This window comes from Dromaius novaehollandiae, chromosome 1 (assembly GCF_036370855.1).
Source record: "Dromaius novaehollandiae isolate bDroNov1 chromosome 1, bDroNov1.hap1, whole genome shotgun sequence".
In the NCBI taxonomy this organism is placed as follows: Eukaryota; Metazoa; Chordata; class Aves; order Casuariiformes; family Dromaiidae; genus Dromaius; species Dromaius novaehollandiae.
Window position 1 is genome coordinate 18,377,678 of NC_088098.1, and position 13,725 is coordinate 18,391,402.

Consider the following 13,725-nt stretch of genomic DNA (forward strand, 5'->3'; position numbering starts at 1 on the left):
ACAGCTGGTTGCCTGAAGCCATCCCTTAAAAGCCTTCCAGCAGCACACAGTGAGTGTTTCTGGAAGGAAATGTCCCCAGGAATGACAGCGCAATATTATCTGCACTTCAGTCCTGAAGCCTGGTCCTATCTATTCCTGTTCTGGAAAGTCACGGTCACTGAACTGTTCTGCGGATGCCTTTTCAGAGAGGCATGCATTTCCTCATTTCACAAGCCTTATTATCTACACCATGATACCAGCATGATGTATTTAGCTCTTTAAGAGCCTGGTAAATAAGATGGACAAAGCCTTATTCTCTTTATTTTTATTTTCCTGTCCCCAGAGGACTTTTCACTACCTGTATCAGCATGGAAGTTGTTAAGTTTCTACTGCTGCTGAAGTGGCTCTGCTGCCACTTGAAAAGAAGCACACAAGGCACTTCGCCCTTCCTATTTAACTCTATATGACAAATTATCATAAGGGGGACACTTTTTTATGAAAGGACCTATTATAAATCTTTTGGACCCAAATATGACTCACGTGACCACAAAAAATCCTATTTTCCTTGTCTCCTTCAAATTTGAAATGTATATTACAGATGTGATCAACTCTGTCATGATTCAAAAGCTAGAAAAAATTGTTACACTTTCCTGTTTAGCATAAATTTGTTATGGCTATTTCAGATAGGTCTAATCAGACTGATACAAGTAATTATTTTCCCAAAAAGTCATTAGACAGTGTGTTAGCCAAGGAATAGAATGTTTTAAAGTCTAAGACTGCAAAATGATTTCAACATACACGTGAAAGCTGAAAAGTTCACCTGAAAGAGGAAGTTGCCATTTCTTATCACCTTTGATTTGCTTACACTCATCTGGCTTACTACATATCAGCACGAAATTCCTGTTAAGTATTTCCATAATTCAGATTGCCGTGTCATCATCCAGCGACCTGGCGTGAGCTAGCCTGCAGCAGAGCAAACACCTAGAGCAAACTGAACATAACCACCTGTGATCAGTCTCTCTCTTTCTCAACTTCTGTAGTTCATATGCCTCATTAAAAATGAATATGATGGTTCATTCCCTCCACACCCATGTGCAGAGGAGTGATGATAAACTATGCAGTTTGGAGTGCATTCAGCGTGACTCCTCAGCAGCCAAGATCTTTGAGGCCCTTAAAGCTCCACTGAAAATAAAACAGTTGCAGTATCTCCTGACTACAGCTTAGGAACAGCAACTCCCTGTGTTATTGATCTACTGGGTAACCCAAATTTCCTGTTCAAAATCCCAACAGAGTTAAATGTTGGTGGGAAACCATCAGGCCAGCCACTGCAAAGCCTTCAGCCTATCTCCTGCAAAGGCAGTGTATTAGAAGGAGTAGTTTCTGATGGCAAAGTATAGACTAGATTAAGGTATACTTAAGGCGTCCAGATGTCCCAAGTATCCAGGGAGCTAGGATACTATATCCTTGACCTCCTCTGAAGGTTCTTTATCCTGCTTCCTACAGGGGATAATATGAGGAAAAATAAAGTTTGCAGCAGGTTTTAATTTTTTAATTTAACTTAATTAACCTTGCAATTTGAGTAGCTGCTAGTTGGTTGAGAACAGGGTTGGTTTGCCTGGTAAATAATAGTGATTTAGATCTTCCCAATTGATCTGTGCCCTCCTTAGGTGCAGTGATTTTTTTCAGTTCTACAGCAGAGCAGTTAAGAGAATTCAGATGAAATACTCAGCAACAACAGTCCCTCGAGGAGTGCAGGAGTCCAGCCCTCAAACACCAGTTTGTTCAGTGTTATCTATATAGATTCCAAGGGGTTTTCTCATCTGAAATAACCCATAACGAGCAGAGAAGAGGAAGTCACGCTTCCTTACACACCCACAGAAAAGATGATTGATATTAATGGCATTTGCTGTATTGCTGGAGTTTCTCCTTTTGTCACACTTGTGTTGCTCTAATACTTCTGTCAGGGTTTCCCAGCACAAGCTGACTTGGTCTTACCATGAAACTCTTAGGGGAAACTTTCTTTGCTGTTGTTACTGTTCTTCAGGATTCATCATTTAGGATTACTGCACCAATTTTCAGAAGTACTCGTAAAGTGGAAATTCCCAACTTTGAAGAAGCTTACACAGATTACAGTCTACATTATATCTGCATAGTTTCCTTATAGGAAACTGGGTATAGGTTATGCTTTTATTATTAGCTGGTTTACTTTCCCTGAGTTACCCTCCTCTGAAAGTGAATTCGAAACTGTGTTGAAACTAGTAAGAGAACAAGGACAGGGAGTTCTGTAAAGGGGGATGTGTCACATCACTCCCTGGGTCATTGCCACGCTGGCACCCGGGCTCAGCTCCCCAGCGCAGCATACGGCCAGGAGAGCCAAGGAAGTAACGCTCCTACATGGCAACAGCAAACAGCTGTTGTCCTGCAGTGGTACAGCCACGGTGGCACAAACATTGATTATATGAATTGCCCCATGAAATCTTTGGCATAGTTTTCATGCTGTCTACTTGAAAAAGCACTTGGAATAACCCTAAGCATCCACTTATATAATTTTCTGAAGTTAAAAGTCAAATTCTGGAACAAGATCTGACATCGAAATAATTGCTGTTATTGGTGAGGCTCCAGTTAAAAATCAATCCATTAATTCAGCTTGAAGTTAACACAGTTTAAGAACTGGAACAGTTTTCAACAAGGCCTAGAAAAAATAAATAACGCAAGAGGTAAGGAAGGATGATTGGTTTCAGGTTTTAGATTCCTGCCTGTTAGTGAAACAATTCTGCAAGATAACTCCGAATATTAAAAAATATTAAAATATTATTCATATTTTTGTGAAATTAAAATTCATAGGAAAGACAAACACAGATGCTATGTCCATATTCATATCCAATGACATATTACATCTTTCTGCAAAAATATCTGGAGGATGTAAATGACCAAAGTAAAATAGATAAGTGCTAAAAAGAAAATGCAGAAACTACTTTTGAAGCCAGTACCTTACAGTAAGGAACATACAGAGGAAAATATACATTTGAAAATCTCTGGCAAAATAAAGGATGAAGGGAACAAAAATTAAGCAATCAAGTGTATCATCACAATGAAAAAAAAAAACCTATTACATCTGTGGGGTTTTTTTGTTTGTTTTCCAGTGGAAATTAGTAAAAGAGAAAAAAGAGAGAGGGCACAGAGATAAAAGTGAATCTCTGGTCTGTAGGTCTGGATCCAAGAGGGCTATGAGCAGAGTGAGAGATAATTCTTTGTGTAATACTGGGAGATGTTTTAATACAAACTAATACTACTATAGTAGGGAAAACCAAGACAGAAAGGCCAAGTCACTTTCAAAGTCAGGATTCACAGTTGAGCAGTTTCCCCTTCTTAGCCATCACTTTTGTGTGTGTGCATGTGTGGTCCCTCAAGGCTTGCCTCTGTAATCCATACTTCAGTCATTACCTCATAGGAGAGGATAATTTGAAGGGAAATTTATGCTTTGTATGTTGTTTCAAAAGGTACCAAATTAGTCATAGGTTGCACAGTCCTCTCATGCACATTCCTCTCTTATATATCATTTTAGCATTCTTCTCCTTTTGTTCCCCTTGCACCTATGTGGAGTTGAGATTTTATAGAAAAAAAATTTGCGAATTTGCATTCATTTCCCCATTTGTGTCTTTTCAAAGTGAAAAGACCTCTCTCAGGGTCTGACCTTGCTATGTTAGGAAGTAAAGTTAAGTTAGTCAAATATGTAGAGTTAAAAAGCTGTGGAGTGAAGTAAAACGGGACATACTTTCTGTTCTGAGTGTGGCTTCAAGTTCAAATTGGGAGAATGTTTTGGGATCCCTGGAGCTGAAACAGAAGCATGAAATGGAACCTGCTGAGGGTGATCTGCAGTAGATAGAATCTGGTAGGAAATGTAGTGTTTGAAGAGAGATGAAGAACAAAAGGGGTCTGGAAAATTTACTCAGATGCCTTGACAGAAGAATACTGGGGAACTGTGGGTTTAAAGCTATACAAAAACATACATGATGATTCCCCACCAATGTGCCCATTTTACCTCTGAAAGCTGTATGTGGAGTAACTCTAAGGAGACCAGAAGAGCCACATCTATGGAGAGCACTTCCAAGCCCCACAGCCATCATGGCCACCACTGCCTTTCATTAGGAAAATAATTCCCAATAAATAATATTACGAGCCATCCCAATATAACTGTTTAATCTGTAATTAGCTTTCATTTGGTTTTGTGAACCCCTGTTTCTTTTTCAATGAAGCAGCAGGGAAGCCACCCCCAGAGAAATCCCTGTTCCTCAGTATGAACAATCACTCCTCTGACCTGGGCCTGCTCCACATTCTCCTGTGTTAATTGACATTGCATACATACGTGTTTGTTTTATGAAATACGTGTTAGGACAGGAAGGTAGAATATTTCATGTACCTACTATCTAGCCTCTTTTCCAAATAAATGCTTCAGAGGCATTTTCCTGGAACTTGATAGGCTCTCAGTCTGCGAGCTGGCCCAGGCCCCAGGTTTTGCCATCTATCTTCAGTATATGCAGCAGGAATCCTGCATTCCCACCTGCCTGCGAGTGCTCCCACAAAAGCTACAGTTCTGCCTTTATAAACACCACAGCATAGCCGTATATTCAGGTTACAGCTCTTGTGTTCTGCTCAAGAGATTCATGTTCCTTCCCATGGGTTACTGAGATGCAGGGCAAAGGCAGCCCAGAGACACACCAGTGTTGGGGTGTTGGTCATAGCCCTCCCCCTTGAAGTTTGCTTTGAGATTCAGTCTCTTCTGTCCCCAGAGAGAATTTCCAGCTTTACTTGTTCTCCTTGCTCAAGGAGTGAGCCCAAGGCCCTAGTTTACATTTACTGTTGCGTAGGTGGACTGAAGCCCTTCTTCCCCCTCCTATTTTCTGCCAGACCCAAGAGGTGCATTGTTGGCTTCCCAAAGTCTGGGGACAGGGCATTACAGAAAGTGTCGCTCTAGATGAGACCTGATAACCACAGCTCAGAAACATACTGCATTAGCAGTCACCTAGCTTCACATGCTAGTGAATAACCTACTAAGAAACTTCCAAACCATCATACTGCAACCTTCAAGGTTCAAGGGCAACAAGAGAGGTAAGGCATCTGTTCCTTCTTCTGTCTCTCTCTCTTAAGAGTAAAGAAAGGTTAGGTTTCGGCAGGGGAGTCCCATTGGGCCTTGAAAATACATGGAGCGGTGGTGTCCAAAAAGAGTTTTCCAAATGGCCTGTCTCTTGAAAAATCAAAGACATTGAAGGATGACAGGGAATGAATGAATGAATGAACAAATAACTAAGTGGTCTGAACATTGCACGGAAAATTTGTCTATGCAGTTTCAGAGGAACCATGTGACTGCAGAAGTAAATTTCAACGCAGATTGAAATTTCCCCTATCAGACTCCCAAATGCAACAGAACTTCATTTTAGGCCCAGTGTGTAGTCTTTTTTTTCCTTGCCAGTGATTAGGGTTTGAATGCTGTGTTCAGTTTTTCGCAATTAATCAAATAAATGCTAAACCTACGCAGCTGTTAAGAAATGCCTGATAAAAATCACAGCTGAAAAGGTAAAGGAGAATGACTAATCCAAAGCAAACAGTGCTTTGCATAAATTAAGAAATAAATATGCAGCGATATATTGTAAACTGCAGAGTACTTCCCTTTGGAGCACTCCATGGCTAATTGCAAGCCAGTACAATTCCACCCCACAGTTTTCTTTTATGGCCCCAGCTGTGTTGTTAAGCAATCTATCTGGAGACAATGGTGTCTTCTAGTGACAGCAAATTGAGGGCAGGATAGAGGGCATGGAAAAGATATCCAGTAATTTAAGAAGGACTATTGATGTAAATTTTTACCATTCTAGAGAGAGAGCACGTGTTGGTTTCTCAACTGTTCAGCATGCTCGTACATTATCTAGGCAGCAATACAAACCATTTGCTGATGATACTAAGGTATTCAAGGTGAATATAACAAATTGCAGATGGGTTTCACAATGAGCAGCTGGTGGTGATATTCAATGCTAATGAAGAGTGATGTGTGTGAGAAAAAAAAAATCTTAATTTCACTGATACAGAAAGCTCCATTGACACAGTCACCACCATCACCACCCCAACCACAAACACCTTAACTGCAGAATGCATCCTCAGCTGGCTTACAGTAACTTGGTAGAGTAGTGAAAACGAAAGCTACCCTACATGAGTAGGTTGCAAAACTTTTCTAAAGCTAAGGCCACCTTACAGAATATTGTACTTCATACATAATATAGTCATCTACCGCTGCTGTATCTGCAAAGCTTGCACTAGATAAAAGTGGTTTGGGCTGGAGGACCATTTTCCCTTGAAACCTGACTATATAAAGAACACAGAGTTACAGTAGTGCACAGGCACCATTGCCACGAGCAGATAAAACCCACTTATCATTCAAATATCCAGGTAAGGACTGATCATCCTCAGGCTGAGTCTTCCTTGCACTGTGGCACATAGGCACATTAATGTGCATGTATGTGCTACCAAAAACTGTATAATATAAGGCAAATGATAGCATGTATCATTTTATTTTTCTTCTGCTTTTGTTTAGTTAAAGAAATGATAATGAAGCTGCTCTCTATTCTGTCCAGGCTGCACTGGGCAGCGTTTGCCCAGAGCATAATACTCCAGTTTATTAATAACATTACATAGTGATAAACTGATTTAGGCATAACCAGTAAGGAGTGAGATCTCAGATTTGTAACAAACAGTTCCATGTAAACATCAGCTCAGTACTTAGTAGTACTGGTCAAAAAGACAGGTCTAGTGTTAGGGATTATTAGGGAAGGAGCAGAAAACAGAACAGAACTATGCCATTTTATAAATCCAGTTTGAACAGTTTGAATACTGTACACAGTCCAAATGGTTTCCATATAAAGAATGACTAAATGGACCTGAATTCTTCAGATTGTCAAGTAGATGAGGAGGTGATAAAATAGAGGTTGACAAATCACAGGGGATGTGGAGAAGATAAATAAAGGGAAACTGGTCATTGTCCCTTATAGTACAAGACCTAGAAAACAGTGAATGACACAGTGGCTGGTGACAAGTTGTAAGCAAAGACAGATACTTCTTCATATATCACATACTTAAACCATGTAGTCCTTTGCCACAAGAAATTTAAAATTTCAGAAATTTGAGTTTAAAAAGGCTTAGATAAATTCAAAGAAGAAAAAGCCTGCTAGAGGCGTTAGATACAAAAACACTACCTTTCACTCGTCAGATTCTCAGGACATGGACTCTGAGGTGTATGACCCTATGCTTGTCCTGCCTATCTGCAAATGGCCCTGTTAACAACAGAGTACAGGCTAGATGGACCTTTGATTTGACTCAATACAAACTCTCATATGCCCTTATATAAATAAAGGATAAACCTTCATGACAGGATAGAAATTTGAATAAGATGATGGTGCAGAAAAGCTCTACTGAGAGCATTCATTGAAATCCTAGCTGACTCATCAGGACTGGCTTTCATTTCCTCTGCAACAGGTAAGAAGGGATGGGATTTACAGGGGAAAGGATTTAACTTTTCCTGCCTTTGTCTGCCATTCCTCACATTTAGCGCACATCACTTTTTGCTTCTTTGGGCACCTCAACCCTGCTTGCCCAGATGGAAATGGTCACCTGGCAACCATATGTGACTTCCCAGAACAGAAGAGAAGATGTGTTTTGTATGGAACCAGAGAATGTGTGCCTCTAGCTCCACAGCCACAAGACCCACAAGATCGCCCAGGATGGGCTACATTTGGAGATGGGGGAGAGAGAAGGGACTTGTCTTATCATGTGACACAACATGATTGAAGGAGGAACGTTTTTGTCACAGGACATAATCCTGGCCACTGTGAAACAAGAGCTACCCCCACAAAAATTCAGTGCTACATCCTGCCCTGACTCAGCTCAATGGCCTTATAAGCAGTTAGGAGAAGTGGCAAGGGTAATAGCAAAAGCATGGAAGCTTGTAATGTCATCTTCCACAGCCCATCAAAATTTGTATACTGAAAAAGAATTTTTGATATCTCTTATGCTTTTGTACCATCTATATCATTTGTAGTCTCTGGCCAAAGCCTAAAATTACCCACATTTGAAAAGCTGTTCCATGTGTCTCATAATCAAAAAAGTGCATTGTTTTCCACTTAACCTGGAAATGAATCCCTGAACTTCACAGGAGAACAGCTTTTGTGCTTCTGTGAGATAAAACTCAGTAGTGTGCACATACTGCCCAGCAAAAAATAGTACATATGACAAATAGAATCTGTCTTTGACTGTAATTACTACAGATGACTTACAGATCAGAGGCATACTTTCCCTGAGCTGGACAAAGTCTGTCTTCTTTGTGACAATACTAAGTGAACAGTGAACGCTGTTGTTTCTGGCAGGCACAGGGGCTGTTGCTGTCAAGCACTGGTTCACAGGGTAGTTAATAAATGAGAGAAAGTTTCTCACACTGAAGTTCTCTTTCATTCTCTCCCTTTGTCTCACAGTCACACACACGTACCCACACACCCTTCACAAAAATTCACAGCCATCAGATTAGGGATGGGATAGGAATTGTGGTTGCAAACTATGTTACAATGAACATTCTTTAAGGGCCTTTCCCACCTTTGTTGTAGTTTTTCAGAATTCCATAAAACTGACTTTTAAATTTAAATGCAGTTTCTTTACAGACGTTAAGGTATAGATAAAGGAGTGCTGCTACCCTGCACATTCAACCTTGCACAAACCTATCTCCAGGAAAGACTTGATGGAACAGTTGATCAGCCCATTCTTCTCTTCCGTGAGCTGCAACCAAAATGTTGGTGTATTTAATGGAGAAAGAGAACAAAACTTTGTAAGGATTCAAATTAAGCCAGACTATAGAGTTTGGATCTTATAAATAGCCAGAAACATAGACTGTGGCTAATGTTTTTCAAACACAGTCACTACTTTTCTCTTGTAATGATGACAGAATATCGCTAAGCAGGAGTACAGTAGAGCACTCACTCAGGAAACAGAGTCCTCTCATCTCAGGGGATGATGGAACAGCAGCAATTTCAGTACGGCTATTTCCCATGGTATCCAACATCTCTGCACCAAGCAGGTAGCGTCAACTGATAAACAACAGCCCTTGCAAGTATATTCACACTGTTTTTGTGATCTGTGCAACAGAGTAAATCTTAGTCTGTAGTGTCATCTTGTGTAGACTAGGTTGTATATATACTGCTCAAGGGCTCTTTCAAGAGCAGACTGGCTATATCCACACTCCCCGAAGGGAGAATACCCTAGAACTTAAGGTGTCCCCAGGCTTTGTCTCAGATGGGAAAAGTTGGTTTGCTCCAAATGAGAGCCCTGGAGTGAACTAATATGTATGTAATGTGGATGATCAGAACCCTGAAGTAAACTGAAACAATGAAATTTCACCCTAGAGACTGCAGAATATTTCTTCGACAACATAACAAAATATTCAAGAATTTTGTATTCCCCAAAGACTGAGGGTCACTTCACAAAGCCCTTCCAGAGTCAGTTTCCTTAAAAGTTGGGCTTGTATCAGTTTTAAGATCCTGATAAAACCTTTGTAGCAACTGGAACACATTTACCTTGGCATTCCCTTGGTGATTGTCTGTCCAAAGTATTCCTTTATGTTAGTTCCAGCTGGTCGTAATTGAACGTGCTGCCTTCTCAGAGGCATTCCACCTCCTGGGACACAGAAGAAAATACCAACAAGAATTTAAATATAGAGAAAAGACAAGTTTCTAGCTCTGCAGCTGGGCAAAATAGGAAGATGAGAGAAAGATACACTTACAGATAACTTCATTCATATGTGAACAGATTTCCAAAGCTGTTTCTGGACTACAGAAAGGCAGAGGAAGAGCTCTGCTCATAAAAGAGAAGTGGAAGGATAGGTCATTAGTGAGGAACTAATACAGACTTCAGCTACCAAGGTATAGGTTCTTGATTTGCCCCTGGCCTTTGCTGGATTTTGGGCATGTCGCAAAGGCCTAAATCCCACCGAAGATACCCAGTTCAAGAGCTTCTGAGCTCCTTTTCATGTGGAGGGCAGATGGAGCATGCAGTGGAGCAGCTTCCAGGAATGAAACTGAGTGAAAGAAATTTAAAGCTAATGCAATATGGCAGCATCTGAAGGTTTCACAGCAAGAGTTGAAGGACACACAGCCAAGCAGAAGAGAATGTTGGTTGGATTTGTGACTGCAGTAGTTATGGACAGACCGGAAATCCCTGCTGCAGTACTACAGTTTGGGAGTGGGAAGGATGTCTGGTGAGCTGGCCAGCAACTACTAGCTATTTACTGAAGATTCTTCTTTCAGTAGAAGCAAAAAAGCAAGTTTGATCACTGATCACCTTGGAACTTACAAATATAGACTATCTGTAACAGACCCTTAAAGAGCTAAAAATATGGCTCTACAAAGAAATCTGGGGGTCACAAAACACTGCAGAAACCAGCAGCCTGAAAACTGGCCAGTCAAAGCAGTTGAGTCAGGCCAGATACTTATGACAGTTTTCTGCTTCTCAGTAACTCGCAGAAACTTAAAGGAAAATAGGAAGGCTGCCTCAGCTTGGATCATTAAAAAAACCCACAGTCTCTATGAAAGGACCTGAAATGAAGTAACTCATTTGGCTCAGTCTCATACCTCAAATAAGCCTAGGCAGAAAGAGCTAATTTGGAAAACCCAGCTCTAATAACACTATCGAACATATTCACTGAAAACAGACTGAAGTTTTGTTTACACGGAAAGGTGAGGGCAGATGCCAAATTGCTGACTGCACTCTGAGTTGGCCAGAGCAAGTTAGCCTCAGTGTGGAAACCACATTAGTGCAGTGCTGTGGTCGAACTGATCTATCTTGCCTTTCAGTAAAGCTTATTAGTTTAGGCATATTGCCACATAAATGCAGTTAAATGACTTCCAGGACTATGATATACAGCCATCTTAGAGACAGAACAAGCTTGCATGGCTAGAAATACTATGAGATATTCAGACACTCATATTTGTAAGGTACATCAAGCTCAACAGAGTGCACAGAGAAGAAAGTGGAAGGGTAAAAGAAGACATCAATGAACAACCAGAAGACTTCAGGATGGTGGGTTTTAGTATCTGCAGACATCCAGAGAATCATGCCTTCCAGGATGAATTAGGAGCAGTCTAGTTTGAAGGCACTCAGCTGGCTAGGGTCTTGCAGATTTAAAAAAATCCGTGAATAGAAACTGCAAATTTAGGAAGCGATTCTGGATTTGACAAAGAATGTAATAGCAGAAGAGGAAGAGCCACTAGAGAGGAAAATGGAATCTGACTGCCAGATGCCATAGAAGTCCAACACTGAAAGAAAGAGGCCTGTGATATTATTATTATTAGAAAAGGAAAGTTCTACTTCTAAAAATAAAAGGGAAACTGACAGTAATGCAGAAAGTGAAAGAATCAGTCAGTGCTACTACTTTTGAGGGGGAAAATGGTCACAAAAGGACTATTAAAAATATATGGCTATTCTGTAACTCAGTGTTTGTCCAGTCGTTTGAGTCATTCTTGCTTTTCTTCCCACTGTTACGACTGTTATTATTGATGGAAAAAAAAAAAAAAAAAAAAAAAACAGACTGTTTCCAGTCCCCTTCTAACTCATGCTCTGCACTTAGGAGCTGAGGCCTAAGACAGTTTGTGGAGGACCCAATAAACCTTGAAGCCCTCTGGGGGAAGAAGCCCGCATGCACTCTGAAGAGGACTCCCTGTCAGACAAGGAGGTTCTGGGGCAGTTGCCTGTCACTCACCATGATGCTGTGCTCCATGAAGGAGGGGACAGGATAGCGGAGGGCAGGGGTGAAGGTGAGAAGCAAACAGGTGATGCCAGTGTATGTACTGGATGCAGAGCAGTACAGATTTGGTTCTCCTTCACTCAAGTTCCCATTTTACCTGAAAATTCTGAACAAGTAGGTCTGAGCCAGCAACATGAAGTATCCTGGCTCACTGGCCTCACTTTCTCCTTCCTTCTCGTGCCCCACACTCTTTCTCCTCCAGTCCATCTGCCCTGCCCCACTCCCATTCATCCCTGCTTCTGTCTCTACTTGTCCATTTCATCCTTCACCCTTTATGGGCTTCCTTCTGTAGGCTTCTTATGCACTGTTGCCTACTGAGTGCTTCTTCCTACCAGTGCCCATAGGTGGCTAAAAGGATGTTCTCGCCATCTTCTATCGACTCATCATATCTTTGGGCCTCTTTTGCCTTATATCCTTTCTTCTTCCAGACACATCCCATCAGAGAACCTCACTGCAAAGGTTGTTCAGCCACTGAGCATATACTAGAAGCTGTGAAATATGTGAGAGTAGTGGACGTTGGCTCAAAGGCAAGAGTTTTTTTGATTACATTGAGTAAAGGATTTAAAGATCCAAAACATTACTGCACGCAAATGGAGAGAGCAATGTGGAATGTGACTCAAGCTGATTTTGAAAACTGGACCTTTCAGATAGGAACTTACATAGCTGAAAAACAGGATGGGCTAATAAATTGTTTAGGTTTCATTTTAGTCAGTAAGTATGTAGCCAGTGCCAGGAAATGTATCTTACAAATTCCATCTGTTGAAAGATATGGTCTGGATTAATGAAATCTTGTTTGCAATGGAAAAGCTGCCCTGTTTTTATTGTATCAGCTATATACTATGGAATCTTTTGATCCACTGTAAGATGGGGAGTGGGTGAGATCTGTTTTGAGATTGATGGTCTCTAAGGAATCATAACTTGAAGAGTTCTTGTAAATCCAGTATGGGAACTGATCTTTGCTCATTTGGTTAAAGTTTTTAAAAAGTAGCACCTCATAGATAAAAAGGGCACAGTTCTTCAAAATGTGAACCAGTGATACTGACTCCAACGGCTCGGAGCAGCCAAAAGCAGGAAGGTGGATGGGAGTAATAGCTCCTGCCATTGCTACTGGACTTGGTCCAGCATCACACTAAACACAGCAGCATTACATGTCTGCTCTAAAGGGTTTCCTGAATAAGGAGGAGAAATTTTCTTCGCAGTCCAGGAGAGATATTTCTGTGTACAACAGAGAAGTTAGTAGGGATATGAGATATAGTACAAAGTCACCATTTTTTAAGGTTAGCTGGAAGTAGGGTGTTTCTGTGTGCTTACCTGGTATAGAAGCAAGGGAGGACTTGCTCATTGAAACTTTTTCCAGTAAATTGGAGCAAATACATTTTCTTCTGTTTGCTAAGAACAGGTACATGATCAGGTTGCTATGTTACATTACAGTTCAGTCAACCTGCTATCTAGGGAGCTCAGAGGAGCAGCCCTCTTCCACTTCCCCATACTTAGGCTGCTTCACTTGTGCTGGCTGACATATACCTGACTTTGTAGTTCAAGGAGTGAAATCAGCAGAAAACCAACCCTACAAAAGTAGCCATTATTTCTCTGCCTATTTATTTCTCTGAAGCAGTTTATCAGAAGGTCAGAAAAGGGATGGGTCAGGAACCCACAGCCTGTAGAGCAGCGGACTGGATCTGCTGTCACTATGGCTCAGGGAATATACAGTTACTCATTAGGATGTGACAATTCAAGCATGCCTCTCAACTTGCTTTAGAGGAAATGTATCCACTACCGCAAATAAAAGATATGAAAGATATTGCATCAGGATCACTCTGATTTCCCACACCAGACCCAGTATCAGTGTGGCAAGTGGGAATAAATGCCTAAATAAGTGAAGAAAAACGGCTTTAATTTATGTGGTAACTTAAAAT